Source organism: Dermochelys coriacea, chromosome 20, assembly GCF_009764565.3.
Source record: "Dermochelys coriacea isolate rDerCor1 chromosome 20, rDerCor1.pri.v4, whole genome shotgun sequence".
Taxonomy (NCBI): Eukaryota; Metazoa; Chordata; order Testudines; family Dermochelyidae; genus Dermochelys; species Dermochelys coriacea.
In genome coordinates this window covers 10990983-11006354 of record NC_050087.2, presented here as the reverse complement: position 1 = coordinate 11006354, position 15372 = coordinate 10990983, and the positions used below count along the sequence as shown (strand labels likewise).

Below are 15372 nucleotides of genomic sequence, written 5' to 3'. Positions count from 1 at the left end.
AGTGGTTTATGACCTTGGCATGCAGGTCACATAGATGTACAGACTCACAGGATTCAGAGTAGCAGCCGTGTTAGTCTGTATTCGCAAAAAGAAAAGGAGTACTTGTGGCACCTTAGAGACTAACAAATTTATTAGAGCATAAGCTTTCGTGAGCTACAGCTCACTTCATCGGATGCATTGGTTTTCCACCAAATGCATCCGATGAAGTGAGCTGTAGCTCACGAAAGCTTATGCTCTAATAAATTTGTTAGTCTCTAAGGTGCCACAAGTACTCCTTTTCTTTTTGCGAATACAGACTAACACGGCTGCTACTCTGAAACCTGTGATTATGCAAGGCACTGAATTTAGCCGTATAGAGTGGAAATCTGTAGACTCACAGGAGACACAGATGGAAAAACCCTATTGGATCATCCAGTCCATTTCCCTGCTAATGCAGGAGCATTCCCAGCAGCCATTTTCCACTGTTTTGGCCAAACTAATTTGAAAAGCCCCAAAGGACTGAACTTTTGTTACTTTCCTGGGAAGACCATGTCATAACCTAATAGCCTTGTCTCACAGTTGGGGCATTTTTCCTGTTATCAAAGTCTAAATTGTATGTCCTTTTTTAGTTTAATCCTATTACTCCTACTGTTACCGAAATGTATTATCCTAAAAAATTCCTCTCCCTCCTTGATGTTCACACCCTCCAGGTAGTTGTATGGTATTATCCTCTCTCCCTCAGAGTCATCCCCGGCTGCATCTGACACAGACAGCTCTTACCGTCTGTCTTCAGAAGTAGGGGTCTGCTCGGACACAGTTTTTAAGCCCAACCTGAACTGGCCCCAGGCCCAGTCACCTCACCCTGAGAATCATTTTCCATCCTGGTCCCAACCCTTCCCCCCAACCAGATACTGCCGCTGCATCCTGCTCATGGGGCTGGTGCAGCGGCCACTATGTGCAGCAATGGCTCCATCCTCTGACATTGCCCCTGCTGCGCTGGGTCTGCGCTGCAGAGAGAGAGAGATGCTGTGACTCCTCGGCATCCTCGCTCCACAGCGCATGCAGTGCAGGAAGGAGCTGGTGGCTGGCAGGAACACGCAGTCACGGTTGTGCCGATCCCAGGGCTAAAGGAGGAGAGCCGACCTGAGCCGAGCCCAAGAGGGTCCAGTTGTTTTCTCATCCAACCTGACCCTGACGCCTGTGGTCAGGTCCCCTAGGATTTGGGTCAGGTTGCAGGGCTCTATCCAGAAGTCACTTCTGTCAGCTCCCTGCATTCTTTTTTGCTCTCCCAGGAATGACTTCCCATTTGTTGATCTCTCTGGGAATGTGGTGCTAGAAAATGCACTAATCCAGATGCAGTCACAGCTCAGCTGAACAGAGAGGAACTGTTGTCTTCCTGTTTTGTGCCATGATCCCTGTGTGTACAAGACCCAACCCACATGGCTCTTTGTGGTAGCCATCACACCTTGCATATAGCTGTTGACTTTGTTTTTCACTGTCACCCCCAGGGCACTTGTTGCGTCCCACTTTTCTCCCTCCCATTATGTCAGTTACTTCTACCTCCTTTCCAGATGTGCTAGTTTGCAGTTTTCTGAAATGAATCTTGTTCTCTGCTCAGGTTTTTAATTTCTCTGTGTCCCTCTTTATTTTTTCTCTGTCCCAACTGATCCTACAACTCCTCCATAGTTAGTATCATCTGTGAATTTCTACACTGATGGGCCTCATAAAAGATATCTTTGAGTGTGCTACTACTGTCAGTGTAGATCTAACTGCTGAGCTAATTGCCCCTAGGAGCTGTTGAGGACTCACTGCAGAAGTTGGGTATTTTCTAATTCCACATTTACAAATTCTGTCTGGAGTGGATAGAGCAAGGGCAAGGTGCTCCTTTTTATTGTTTCTTTTAAATAAATGAAACTAGGTAAGGAGGCAGTGAAGGGCGCTTATTCTGGCTCTTTTCTCTCCAGGAAGATTAAACTATGTCAATTGCTTGGCTACTTCTGAAGTGCTGCTAAATGCGGTGCTTGTGGGGCGCATGGCATGTTTTACACCAATTAAGCCAATGGATTACTTGTGTGAGCATGCAGGCTGAGGAGTCAGTGTGGCCTAGGGGATAGGACTCTGGCTAATGACTCAGGAGACATGGATTCTCTTCCTGGCCACGGACCTGCTCTGTTATGATAAGACTTGGGCTAGTCATTTCATGTTTGGATTGTAAGCTTTTTAGGGCAGGGGCTTATTAGCCAAATTACTGTATGGTCATCAAGAAAAACTTTTCCCAATTCTTCTCTTTTATGTTTTGTCCCCTGAAAAACAGAGTAGACATTAATTGTGTCCTGGAGAAAGTCTTACAGCAGGACACCCAGGGCCTAGAGAGAAGGCTACTGAAGAAAATAATGACACTAGCGTCAAACCACATGAGAGAAAAAAGAAAAGGAGTACTTGTGGCACCAAAAAAATGGTTTTTTTTTCCACCAAATGCATCCGATGAAGTGAGTTGTAGCTCACGAAAGCTTATGCTCTAATAAATTTGTTAGTCTCTAAGGTGCCACAAGTACTCCTTTTCTTTTTGCGAATACAGACTAACACGGCTGCTACTCTGAAACCCACATGAGAGAGACTCAGTTAAGTTAGATCTCCCGAGATACTAATCAAAGGATCCAAAGCTTTAACTAAATAAAACTCTCTTTTTGGGGGGTAAACTATATACTGAAATGAAAATGTATTCTTCTGTTACAGGCCCACATGTTCCTCCAGACCAAAGCCCAGGTCCTAGACAGCACTGTGCACATGCATAAGATGGAACAACTCACATGCGGAAAGTTACACATGTGCTTAAGTGCTTTGCAGGATCAGGACCTGAGACACATGATCTCAGCCACAGAGACAGGACTATGGTGTCTTAACGAGCAAGTCTTTTCCGAAGTCTACTAGGGATTTCATTATTGATATTGATTTTATTTGGAAGGCACTCTGATACTATAGCAATAAGTGGCAGTATAGAGCCCTAAGACAGACAGAATCTGAGCTAACTCCAAAAGAAGCAGCATTGGATTTAGAATATAGTTTGCCAGCAGGAAAACCCATGGAAAAATCCCTCTCTTGTTCCAAAGGAAGTCAGCCTACTTTTTGGGGAAAGTTTATTTCAGGAAAGCTCTCTGAATATCTTGAAGCTGCCCAGTCTGTGTCTCACTTACCGCCTCAGGGAAGGCAGGGAAAAATATCATGTGACTACGGTGACCAGTCCACCACAAGTAGCTAATAGTGAATAGTCTAACTAAGCAGCTTGCAAGCAACTCAAAGGCTGAAAACTGTTTATCCAAATGACTCAATGAATATTTATGACTAATGACTCTATCCACAGAAAGTTGGGTTGGTTCATTCACAACTTGTGCACAGAAATAAGGACTTGACTCATGTAAACAACTCTGGCTAGTGCAACTGGCTTCAGTCACCTCAGTCTCTCTCTTTTTCTTTTTTTTTTTAGGAAGCAACAAATGAACTAAAAGTGGCAGCTAGCAACACCTTAGTGACTGTGGCATGCTGCTATTTCAATGATGTCATGTATGAGCTGGTGTATCATCTGGAGCTGCTTGAAGAGTTTATTTTCATTACGTTGGGCAACCTGTCATCAGCCTATGGTATGGTAACTTCCCTCTTTTCTTTCAAAGTTATTGTTTTTCATTTAAGGACAGGGGATTACTCTCTACCTAAAAATGTTACCACTAAACAGAGCTCTGTGTGTGTGTGTGTGTGTGTGTGTGTGTGTGTGTGTGTGTGTGTGGAGAGACACAAGATTAACTGCTGTTGTTAGTTTTGGCTTCCAGATCATGAGCGATCCAGCCGGAGGTGCAAGCTCTAACTTATGCCCCTGAGTGAAGTTCCTTAAGGATGGGAATGAGCGGAAGATCAGGTCTAGTGGAGCTCTTCTCCACCCCACTTCCCATCCCACCCCAGTGCTCTCTCCCCTTACTCGGGGAGTGAGTTGGGCATTGGGCACAGCTGTACACTGGTGGAGGATTCCCCTCTTCAGGGTGAATCCCCCACTGGCTTTCAATGGCTGGTTTAAAGCCATTCTGCTCTGCTTACGCAGCGCAAATGGCCTAGGAGTCCATAGCATCCTGCCCCACAGTGTTTCTAAGTGTGTTGTAAGAAGGCAGAGAGCAGCTGATTGTCTGTCTTCCTTCTCTTCTGGCCTCTCTCTGCAGTACTTAAGTGTATCCCTTTTGTGGGAATGATCCTGAACATCATGTTCTCCATGTTGGAGTTAGTCAAGGACAGCAGGATGAGACAAGCATGTTGTGGTGGTAAGTGCCAGCACTTCCTGTAGGTGCCCCAAATGGATATTTAGGGGGTCTTGGTACAGATTTAAGTGACTTACCAGGTTTGTAAACAGGCCCTGAACTGTGCTTCCTTCCCTGGATTGCACCAGGTGCTGCGTTCCTTGGCTCTGTGGCACTCAATGAAGTTGAGAGTGCTCCTTACTTTGCAGGAGGAGCTGAGCATTTGTAAGTTCAGGCCGTTTATGACTCACTCATATCATTTAAAATAAACAGACACAAAGGCTGAAGCTGCCCATATGCCAGGAGGCTCCTGGGGGAGGAGGTGAAGGGAGCAGTTTTCATTACTGTACATTTTAAAATCCCCTGTTTCCCACTCCTCCACCCATTCTCTCTCCTTAGTTTCTTAATCATCATCTCCTTTCACCCTCTTTCTCTGTCTTCTCTTCCTCTCCACCTCTCTCTTCTATTGCTTTTCAGGTGATGCTCAGTAAGGGTTTAATCCTGTGCCATTGAGGGAAATGGGAATTTTGCCATCCACTTCATAGAGAACAGGATTGGGCCCTAATTCTTCTTAGCAGGGACATTAGATACACCTACTTTTAGGGCAAAGTGCTCCCCACTACCTTCAAATCCCAGTAAAGCGAATGGCAGTTAGGGGCACTGAACATCTTTCAGACAAACTGTAACTCAAGACGAAATCATACAGTGTTCGGGTTAAATAAACAATAACTGCAGAGGACGCGAGTCTTCAAATGATGGTAATTGAAAAAAGATGGAGAGATGTACAAAGAAAAAAGCCTTTTAAGAAACAAGAAATAGAATGGGGGAAAGAGAAATAGCTCCAAATTGATATGGGATTTCAGCATCTAGTCCTGAACTGAGCAGTAGCTGCCATGGAATTGGAGTAAAGGATAGGCCTGGGTGTCTTCTCTGATAAAGCAACTTCTCCTCATTACTAATATGTCCTTTTCACATTGCCTGTCTTCTCTCCTTCCATGCAGTTCTGGAAAAATGCTCAAGGGCAGTAAATGGATATTTTACAAACTGGGAAAAGTGCCCATTCCCCAAAATGGGTGAATCACAATTCTGCGATAAAATTCTTCCCTTATATTGTCATGTGACCAGCAACTGGCTGACCTGTGAGGAGTTGGAGGTGAGAATTGCTGGTTTTCTAAACCTTTAGCAGAAATTGTGATGTTACATTCTGTGTGTCTGGCACTCTTTGTGATGATGGCATTTAATGGTAGGTCCTTTTGGATGAAACAGATTGTCATCTAAAACATCTAAAACCCATACGTTTATAATGTCATGACATCATGGAAATTCTGTCTGTATCCAGTGTACATGGATTCTAGTTTTATGCACCTAATGTGCAGATGAACACGGGATAGTGGGCTAAATTAATTCCTGGTCCATTCAGTCCACTCAGCCCCAGTGGAGTTACAGCAAGGATGAATTGGCCTAGAATGCATACTAATCTGGGGAAATATTTTACCTGGTTTAGTTGCGAGGTGCATTAGAATATAATCCTGAAACCGAGTCCTGGTTCTTTACCAGGAAATATTGAGATAGGACCATTCCTACAGTGGAACAAGGGAAGTTGCATTCATTAGAAGTAGAAAAGGTGTGCCCACTGGAAGATATTGAATGAATTCGTAGGAACATAAATGCTGTGTCTCATCTATGCAGCTCAAGCAGGCCATCATCAAAGCCCTTGATGATGAGCATCCTGCTACACAAAAAGGAGCAGCAAAATCAGATATTTAAAAAGATCTCATGGCTCCTTGAGCAATATAAGGAGGAAATTGATGTTTTTCACATCACCAAGGTGAGGTACCACTCATTAAGGTAACTGTCTGTGTGTGTGCATGTATGAACTGCAGGAGGAATTTGCTGCCAGTGGGATTTCCTGGTCCAGATAGTGACTTGTTAGATAATAAATATACACACAAGTTCTGGGTTTATACACATGGTGACCCAGGCAAGAAGATTTGTAGGTAAATGCCTCTTATGAAAAGCATCCTCTGTTTCCTGGGGAGGAGGAGGAGGAGGAGATAAAAAACAAAACACCTGCCCCCCCTTCCCAACAAGATACTCCCTCCTTGTGATTTCCCAGTACATCCTGTCAACTCTGTGTCTCTCTTTTAGATCATAAGCTCCTCAGAGCAGGGGCTGCCATACGTTGTCTCTGGTCGGTACCAAGCCAACTGTCAATGGTTGAAAATTAATAATAAGGAGGCTTGAGGGTCATTGCTTTGGATTATATAACTAGATCAATATAAAATCATTGCCTGTCTATTTCATCTTCCATTCTATGCAGTGCTCTTGTAGCCATGCTGGTCCCAAGATATTAGAGCAACAAGGTGGGTGAGATAATCTAATTGAAGATATTGTCTCACTCACCTTGTCTCTCTATTTCATCTACCCTCAGTACCACATGCGCAAGAACTAAGGGGCCATATTCTGTCCTCAGTGGGGCTACACAGTTGTAAACAAAGTCACGAGACAGCGATAACTTCTTGGTAGTGATATTTACTCACCATCTATGTTGGTTGAAGCTTTCTAGTACAGAGTATGTGGTCACTTTGGGGGTTGAAATACCCATGATTTGGAGGGAACCAATGCATCATGGACTTGTTTGATAGCATCAGGGCACTATACAACTGCGTAAACATAGTAAAATATGTAAATGGCATCAGAGACATTCTGGAAGCTTCAAGCAGCAAAGGAGAAAAGTGTTTAGATGCAGGAAGGAATTAGATTTTCACCTTTTTTTATCAATAACCTGACAGAGGACATAAAATCACTGATAAAGTTGGCAGATGAGATAAAAATGGGGGAGTGGTAAATAATGGAGAGGACAGCTCACTGATTCAGAGTGATCTAGATCACTTAGCAAATGGGGCGCAAACAAACAATATGCCTTTAAATACGGCTGAACGTAAATAGATGCATCTAGGCACAAGGGATTTAGGCCATGCATACATGTCCAGTTCTAGTGCCCACAATTCAAAAAGGGTGTTGATAAATTGGAGAGGATATTGACAGAAGAGCCACAGTGACGAAAGGATTAGAAAACTTGCCTTACAGTGGTAGAATCAAGGAACTAAATCTATTTAGTTTAGGCAACAGAAAGTAAAAGGGTGTGTGATTGTGTTTAGCTACCCTGCATTGGTTCAGCAGGGGTTAATCATGCTTTGTGGGCCGAGGAGTCCATGCCCCCTCATCTCTGCTGGGCATGCTTCAGCTGGACCCAGGGTAGAAAAGAGAGCCGCTCAGCTCAGGCTGGGATGACTGCCGAAGGGAGCAGAGACACATTGCAGGCTCCTGCAGAGAGACTGTCAGTGCTCCAGGATTCAGAGGCCAGCTGGACTGTGGCTGCAACTGACCCCAAGCCACCCAATGCCAGAGATGGAGGAGAGACCCCAGAATCCCTGAGACTCCCAGCTGCGGAAGAAAGGGTGAGAAACAGCCTAGGTGGACAAAGCATTGATCCAGTTGAGGTAGCGGGCTTTGACTCAGCATGCTTTGGAAGGATCCCCGCTGAATTGGTGGCAGATACCCCTGCAGCAAGACAGGGCCCTGCGCTGGGACCCTGTGGAATAGGTAGGACCCCGTGGAGAAGGGCTGGCCACTAGGCAACACTTCCCTGCCGCAAAAGGTGGTTCTATTGACTCTGGCCACTTGGCCGCATTGCCCTACTGCCAAGGGTGGGTCTTTTGACTTTGGCCATTAGGCCGCACTGCCATCCCTAGAAGGGCAGCTGAGTGAATCAGGCTGTTGGGCCACGGACCCTCACCCAAGGGCTGCTGCACTGATCCTGACCATTAGGTGATGCTGCCGAGGAGTCAGGATTGCTGTGGTGGCTAGGGAGACTAGGCCAGTTGGGCCGCTCCAGATCTACTTCAATTCCTCCACAACCTGATACCACCCTGACCGGGTGAACCTATTCTGTGACAGGGTGACTTAATTACAGTCTATAATATCTTACTCGGAGGGACTCCTATTATATAGTGGGCTCTTCAGTCTAGCAGAGAAAGGTGTCACTTGCTCCAATGGCTAGAAACTGAAGCTAGACACATTCAGACTGGAAATACGGCAACATTTTTAATGGTGAGATAATTAACCATTAGAACCATTTACCAAGGGCCGAGGCGGATGCTGACCATTTTAAAATCAGGATTGGTATGTTTTTCTAAAAGCTCTGCTCTGGGAATTATTCTGGGCAAGGTCTATGGCCTGTGTTATACCGGACGTCAGACTAGATGATGGCAAGAATCTGGTCCGGCCTTGGAATCTAGGAATCCCCTGAATCTGCTTCAGTCACTACATATGGCTCCTTTGTGTGCCCACCATCTGACTTTTGCCCTCTGTTGCAGAGTCTGAGCCAGGTCTTGGAGGTCTCTGGTGAATATAAGATCCCTCTACCTAAAGGGAAGTTTCAAGCCATCTGTAATGCTCTGCACAACCAGGTGAGGGGGGTTTTGCTTGGATTCCTTGAGCTTAGGCACAGCAGACATGAAGCATATTAACAATAAAAAATCGATGGAATGATAGTGCAGAGCCTGGGGACCTCCTCATGCCTTACTGATTTCTGCAGGCTCAAGAGTAAGCAGGGAGCGGTCTCATTTTCTTAATTAATATCCAGCTCAGTTTGTAAAGCAATTTCACCATAAGCTGATTATCGGGGGGAGTCAGAGTTGTATAGTAAAAACTGTGGCGGTGTCTTGATTAGGTCAGCTCTGCTGCTCAGAACACTTTAGCTTCTCTTATCTAATGTATTGGTCATTGTGTTTGATTTTTGCTGTGCATGCAGTACCATCTCCCTGGGGTTCAGACCTCTATTTGGACAAGTAGGAAGTGGAAGCTTAGAAATTAATTGAACATTTTTCTTTTCAATTGCTTCTGATTCGTTTTTCTTTGACCATTTCCCTTCTTCCCACAGATCTGTTCTCCAGCTAAGCAGCTCAGCATAGAAAACCACAAAGAGCTGTTCAATTGTGTACTTCTGCTAGGTAAGGGGAAGAGACTCTGAGTTACACAGTGGTTTCCTTGTAACTTCCTACCTTTGTGAGGTATGGTAAGTTCTGCAGACAGTGAGGATGTGATTTCTTCCCTTGCAGCCCGTTCTTCTCCCGATGAACTGCTAGCATTTCTACACGAGCAGCTGGAGATTGAGCATGAGACCGTTCGTGTGGCGTCTTTAGATCTCCTGAGAGCTATTGTTGGTGCTGACTGTAAGTAACACAGGAACAGCTGTGCCAGCTACCCTCTTGGTTGACATGCTGAGGGTTGAGTTGAGGACATCCAGAGCTAAAAGCTTGAGCTACTATAGATTGAGCTAAAGAACCAAGGCTTTGTAGGCACGGCAGGGCGGTAACAGACTCATCACCTTTGCAACTGAGGCACAGAGGCTCTAGAACACACAGTCACCAGTGGTTTGGAGATCCACTAAGGGACCAAATGCTGCCCTAAGTTACCCCCATATGGCCACACAGAAATCAACAGGTTCAACTAATTGCTGAATGTAGCCCAAGATATTTGTCAAGGTCTTTTTCAACTTCAAATACAGAAGTTAACTGGGGGTTCATGCATGTTAACAATAATCAGATAAAAATAAAATAGTACTCCTGACTCGAGAATCGTAAGTATTATACACTATAGACTAGATTCTGAGTTCTGTTATACTGGTGTAAATACAGATTAACCTCAGTCACCTCAGTCTATCAAACTCTTTTATAATATTTCCATCATGGTAGAAGGATGGCAGTATTTAGAGAAATGGAATTACTTTAGATTTACACTGGTGCAACTGAGACCAGAATCTGGTCCTATGTTTTCCCCACCGATTCTGTAGATGAGAGAAGCTTGATACTATTCTTAAATAGGGCCCTTTGAAATCCAGGATTAATTCCAATGTGGAAAGTGAGAGTGTGTGGAACAAAGTAGTACTGTACACCACTCCTTATCTTTCAGTGCCTGAGACAAAAGTTAAAAAGCTTCTGATTGTGAAAGCAGTGAAATCCACTCACAGTGATCAGAATACTATGGTAAGATTACTTGTGGCACCTTAGAGACTAACAAATTTATTAGAGCATAAGCTTTCGTGAGCTACAGCTCACTTCATCGGATGCATTTGGTGGAAAAAACAGAGGGGAGATTGATATACACACACAGAGAACATGAAACAATGGGTTTAAGTGAGCTGTAGCTCACGAAAGCTTATGCTCTAATAAATTTGTTAGTCTCTAAGGTGCCACAAGTCCTCCTTTTCTTTTTACTGTAAGGAGAGTGATCACTTAAGATAAGCCATCACCAGCAGCAGCGGGGGGGGGGAAAGGAGGAAAACCTTTCATGGTGACAAGCAAGGTAGGCTATTTCCAGCAGTTAACAAGAATATATGAGGAACAGTGGGGGGTGGGGTAGGGGGGAGAAATAACATGGGGAAATAGTTTTACTTTGTTATTTCCCCATGTTATTTCTCCCCCCCCAACCCCTCCCCCCCCACTGTTCCTCATATATTCTTGTTAACTGCTGGAAATAGCCTACCTTGCTTGTCACCATGAAAGGTTTTCCTCCTATTTCTCCCCCCCCCCCCACTGTTCCTCATATATTCTTGTTAACTGCTGGAAATAGCCTACCTTGCTTGTCACCATGAAAGGTTTTCCTCCTTCCCCCCCCCTGCTGCTGGTGATGGCTTATCTTAAGTGATCACTCTCCTTACAGTGTGTATGATAAACCCATTGTTTCATGTTCTCTGTGTGTGTGTATATAAATCTCTCCTCTGCTTTTACCACCAAATGCATCCGATGAAGTGAGCTGTAGCTCACGAAAGCTTATGCTCTAATAAATTTGTTAGTCTCTAAGGTGCCAGAAGTACTCCTTTTCTTTTTGCGAATACAGACTAACACGGCTATTACTCTGAAACCTATGGTAAGATTGTGTGTGGAACAGTGAAATATTTCAATTTTTTTCAATGTTATGGGATGAATGGATACCTGGGTGGAGCTTTCATTCAGATCCAGATGAGAGACTGCAGAATAGAGAAGGCATGTCATTCTCCTGCCTGGGTTAAATGTATCCATGTTTCTAATCCAAGGAGACAAAATCAAAAGCATAAGGACTCTCATATCCTATCTCCTATTTCAGGCAGAAGGGATAACAAGAACTCCGGTGTGTAATCTCTACCCTTGCAGGTGAGGAAGGCAGCTCTTCATTTCATCAGGACACTGCTCAGTTCAGGAAGTGTGGAGAATTGTGCAGCATGGGATATGGTAGAATATGTTTTCAGCGAGTTCAGTGTGTCCACCAGAAAACTGGTAAGGAGAGTTCTTAATACTTAGGACTCGGTCCTACCATTCTTACATGCTGATTGCTCCCCTTGACTTCAGTGGGAATTTTGATTCCAGGACAGCTGGACTGAATGAATAGAGCCAGAATCTGATCCGTTATATTGATATAAAGTCAAGGTAACTCCACTGACTTTAGTGGTGTTACTCTGGATTTATACTAGTGTAACAGAGACCAGAATCTCACACTGGGTATTTCCATCTAACAGAGTTAGCTATGCTGCTCACACCTCTGATGAATCATTGAAAATTCTGAAAACACCATTTTTCAGTGAAATGTTCTTGTACAAGGAAGCTCATCTTTTTGTTTTAAATAGACTCTAGAAAACAGAACGATGCCCAGTTCTGTGGCTGTCGAAGCATACCTAAACTATCAGCAAAACACCGAGGTTATGCAGGCTGCATCACAGACTGTCAGGAGCCTGGAAAAGCTTGGTGCATATTTCACTCTCTACATGCTCTACTCTACATGTACAAGTTTAAAAATATCTTCAATCCGTATTTCTATCCATGGACACAGCCACGGGCTCCAGACACGTTGTGCTCCATGAGTGAATCCATGATATGTATTAACATAAACAGTTCAACTTGACAGTAAGTTGTTGGCCCCTTTTCTACAAAGTTGGAGCTTGTGGCAATACTCCTTAAGGACCTTTTTTCTCTCTCTCTCACACACACACACCTTAAAGAAGGCTGCTTTTTCTCCTCAGGCCAGTTTTGGTCTCCTTTAAACTGAAATCAGTAGAGAATTAGGCCCTTTGATAGAATCACACTCACTACACACACAATGACCAAGCTGGTTGGGGCATCCGAACAAAGAGATTGGATCCTCCTGGTTCTGCATATTTATTTCCCCTGGGCAGAGTCTGAATGGTTTTCCTCAGAGAGAAAAAGATGAAACTTTTTTTCAAATTTTAAAAAATTTAGCACTGTTGGGGGAACTCTTTTGTGTTCAGTGAATCATTTCCTTCACTTTAGGGTTTTCCTAAGCCTGGGATCTGACCCACCAGTTCGGTGTTTCTCTTATTCTCTTCCCTTCAGATGTTTGTGCACTTCCAGTGCAGTATAAAAGCAGGCATAGGTCAATGTTCAAGACAGCTTTGTAAGAGAAGGACACTGATTCTATTGCCAGTGTCTTACTACTAGTGAATAAGTTCTATATAGCTATCTCACCGCAGGGTACAACACTTCTCACCCAGGATGTTCAGGAAGAAAGCACGATCCAAACCCTGTGCATTGACATCCTGCAATGTCTGGACACCTCAGTCCATGGAATGACCCAAGTAAGTGACCTGTTGCTACTGCTTCTTGAAATAGGGATGTTCTTCCTTATGTTCCTTGTACCCCTCCACAAGGAAGCTTTCTGCACAGTCAGCATAATGGAGGATCAGCATGTCAAATTCACGTCAGGGATGATGTGACCCCTTCCTCATGGAGTAAGCGGTTCACATTAGAGAAAAGATATAAAGCAACTTAACTGGAAGGAATCATGTTGCAGAGATCGTCTCTTAATTCTGTCCACTGTCTGAATGCAACTTCCCCTGAGATCCCCCATGAATAATTCTGAAATGTAGAGTTGGTGATCCTGGATTTGAACAGATATTGGGGCTGCGACTGTGCCTTATATAGGTCTGTCAAGTTGTGGGTGAGCTTATGGTACTATCTAAATATCTCCACAATGCTCTAATGCAGGGAAAGAGGATTCATCTCTGGGTGAGAGCCCAATTGCTCACCAAACAAGGTAGTGTCTTTAAAAGACAGAGTGAGGGGGCACCGGACCACACCGGTAGAGTGAGATAATGGGGAGAGAGAGATGAGGTGATAGGTTAGGGAAGGGTCAGTGACGAATAAAAGGAGAAGCTACATGACAGGGCGGGATTCAGACAGCAGGCTCCTGGAGGTGATGGAATGGAAATAGCTCTGTACTGAACAGTCTCGCTCTTCTCTGCAGGTGTTATGGCCAAGGCTTCTGGAGTATGTGGTGCCAGCTCAGTACACTGGTACTTTGAAGCCTCTCTGCAGATGCCTTAGGGAACTGGCTGAGAAAAAGCAGCAGGAAGGAGAAGCAGTTGCTTGCCTCGACTACAGTGGATGAGGTTTAAAACAGAAACTCTTTCATTTCTTCTCTCCATGCACTATGAAATGAACAGGTTCAGTCTGCTCCAGTTCTCTCATCTGCAATCAGGAGGCTAAAATGAATGAGGGATGGTCTTGTGATTACAACGCGGCCATGGAAGGGAGCTAGGAAATGTGGGTTCTGTTCCCAGCTCACCACCAAAATTCTGATGTGACCTTGGGGAAATCACTTGATCTTTCCCTCTCAGCTTCCCCTCTTGTGAAATGAAGGAGTAATTAATGCCAACCTGACAGAGGTGCCGTGAGGCGGAATTCATTCATGTTTGTAAAGCATTTTGAGATGCTCAGACTGAAAGCACTATGGAAATGCAAATTATTATCAGCTGTATTCAACATTGGTGGGCACATTGGAAATGGATAGGTGAAGAACATCAGCAGGACTCTCTGCAAAGCCTGGCATAATTAACACTATTCTGTTTCTTTCCCTAGTGCAACTCCCTACACCCCCAGGGGCTGCTGGCGTGACTCCTGGTGAGTAGACCATGAGAATAGGTTTTCTGTGGAATGGGACAGTTAACTATACAAATTGGTTTTATAGCTAGATGCTTGACTTAGCTTGAGGAATGTGTATGATTGGGTCTGTCTCTCTCCGCCCTCTCCTGAGACACACTGTTCTGCATCCTCCTAACTAGCTAGAATGCTTTCTTCTTCAGGAAGGCACTGCAGTAGAAGCAACAACTCTATTGGACGGTTTCCACAATGAGAGGCTCTGAACTATTCCCTCCTTCGGGAACAAACTGGTATCGTGCTGACAAAATTTAGCCTGTTCTTTCTCTCTCATGACAGGTAGTAGCCTCATCCCCTTATGAAAGAGGACACAGATGTGCTGCCTTGCAGTTACTAAAGGCCTTGCACCAAACTATCCATGCAGCAGTGCGTGAGATGTGGGTAGTAAAGATCCCATCTCTGCTGCAATTCATTGAAGGTAAAGTGCTAGTTAGGAGGAGTGTGGTCTATGGAGACAGAAGGAAAGCCAGAAAATGCAGCTTCGTATTGACGTGTGTTGTGCCATTCCCGTTGCAGTACATGGGAACTGTGGGGAATTGAAATTGGGCTTCTAGGCCCACACTTTTCCTTCATCTGGATAACTGTGAACCACTGGGGTAAATGCAGAGTTGAACCACTGAGGCCAATTCAATCAGGGTAGAATCAGGCCAGGAAGGTTTCAGCTGAATGGAAATTTTACAGCAGTTTCCCCACACCTTTGCTAGGTTATTATTTGGGAAGGTCAATATGCATGAAGCTGGAGGTTAGTGAAAGATTTTGGGGTTACATATAGACTCTGATTTTGCAAACTGACTTTCTCTGAAAATTAAACCCCATGTTTACTTTCAAGGGGGATTCAATCAAAAAAAAAAACAACCCAGAGGTTTCCTTACAGAAAGAAAAACTAAGCCATAAAAGCTAGGTTGGCCAAGTGGGTGCCCTAGGGAGAATCTAGGTATTGTGGGCCTAATAATGTCTTTCACCAATTTTACAGTGGTATGACTCTGTTGACCTCCATGGAAAAAACCCTTCAGTCAGCATAGGCTGTATCTACACGATGGGGTTATGCCAGCAGAGCTCCAATGACGTAGCTGTGCCAGTCTAATCTCTGAAGTAGGACAGACCCTAAGTGCAGCACAAAC

General features: G+C 44.4%; 1 long non-coding RNA gene across 1 annotated transcript; it reads left to right on the top strand.

The window, feature by feature from the left end:
* Positions 1-11542: 11542 nt before the first annotated feature.
* Positions 11543-13675, top strand: LOC122458379. Its single transcript, XR_006278399.1, has 3 exons — positions 11543-11578; positions 12808-12891; positions 13560-13675. It is a non-coding gene; the product is annotated as an uncharacterized LOC122458379 (long non-coding RNA).
* Positions 13676-15372: the final 1697 nt, after the last annotated feature.